The sequence below is a fragment of the Coregonus clupeaformis genome, chromosome 7, assembly GCF_020615455.1.
Source record: "Coregonus clupeaformis isolate EN_2021a chromosome 7, ASM2061545v1, whole genome shotgun sequence".
Taxonomy (NCBI): domain Eukaryota; kingdom Metazoa; phylum Chordata; class Actinopteri; order Salmoniformes; family Salmonidae; genus Coregonus; species Coregonus clupeaformis.
In genome coordinates this window covers 72,618,835-72,619,956 of record NC_059198.1, presented here as the reverse complement: position 1 = coordinate 72,619,956, position 1,122 = coordinate 72,618,835, and positions in this window count along the sequence as shown.

The following is a 1,122-nucleotide window of genomic DNA, read 5'->3' as shown; positions in this document are numbered from 1 at the left end:
CTGATTCAGTTCAGGTAGTCCCTCTCTGTTTCAGTCGGTTTTCTACTGATTCAGTTCAGGTAGTCCCTCTCTGTTTCAGTCTGTTTTCTACTGATTCAGTTCAGGTAGTCCCTCTCTGTTTCAGTCTGTTTTCTACTGATTCAGTTCAGGTAGCCCCTCTCTGTTTCAGTCTGTTTTCTACTGATTCAGTTCAGGTAGTCCCTCTCTGTTTCAGTCTGTTTTCTTCCATTTGGTGACTAATAAATCAAATCAAATTTGTGCTGAATACAACTGGTGTAGACTTTACAGTGAAATGCTTGCTTACGAAAATAAAAATAGTATATAACACAAGAGGAATAAAATACAAGAATGGAGCTATATACAGGGAGTACCAGTACCAAATGGATGTGCAGAGGTACAAGGTCTTTGGACGCCAAGGAACTTAAAGCTCGTCCCTCTTTCTCCTGTAGTCCACCATCAGCTCCTTGGTCTTACTGACGGCGAGGGAGAGGTTGTTGCTCCGGCAACACACTGCCAGGTCACCTGACCTCCTCCCTGTAGGCTGACTCATCGTTGTCAGTGATCAGGCCTACCACCGTCGTGTCGTCAGCAAACTTAATGGTGGTGTTGGAGTTCGTGCGCGCTCACGCAGTCGTAGGTGAACAGGGAGTACAGGAGGGGACTGAGCACGCACCCCTGAGGGGCTCCCGTGTTGAGGGTCAGCGTGGCGGATGTGTTGTTGCCTACCCTCACCACCTGGGGGCGACCCGTCAGGAAGTCCAGGATCCAGTTGCATAGGGAGGGGTTCAGTTTCAGGCTCCATAGCTTGGTGATGAGCTTGGAGGGGACTATGGCGTTATAACCCTGCTCTGTTCACAGGGTCCATAGCTTGGTGATGAGCTTGGAGGGGACTATGGCGTTATAACCCTGCTCTGTTCACAGGGTCGAGGAGTAATGGATTACATGTAATCAGTTACTTTACCAGCAAAAATATTGTAATCGGATTACAGACACTTTGAAAAAAACGAAATGATTACTTCTAGGATTACATTTAAATTCATAAAGGATATAAATAAAAATATTTGACACCTTTCTGTTTTTTTTTACTGACATTCAAATCAGTGTTAAAAAAAAAGGCGCAAG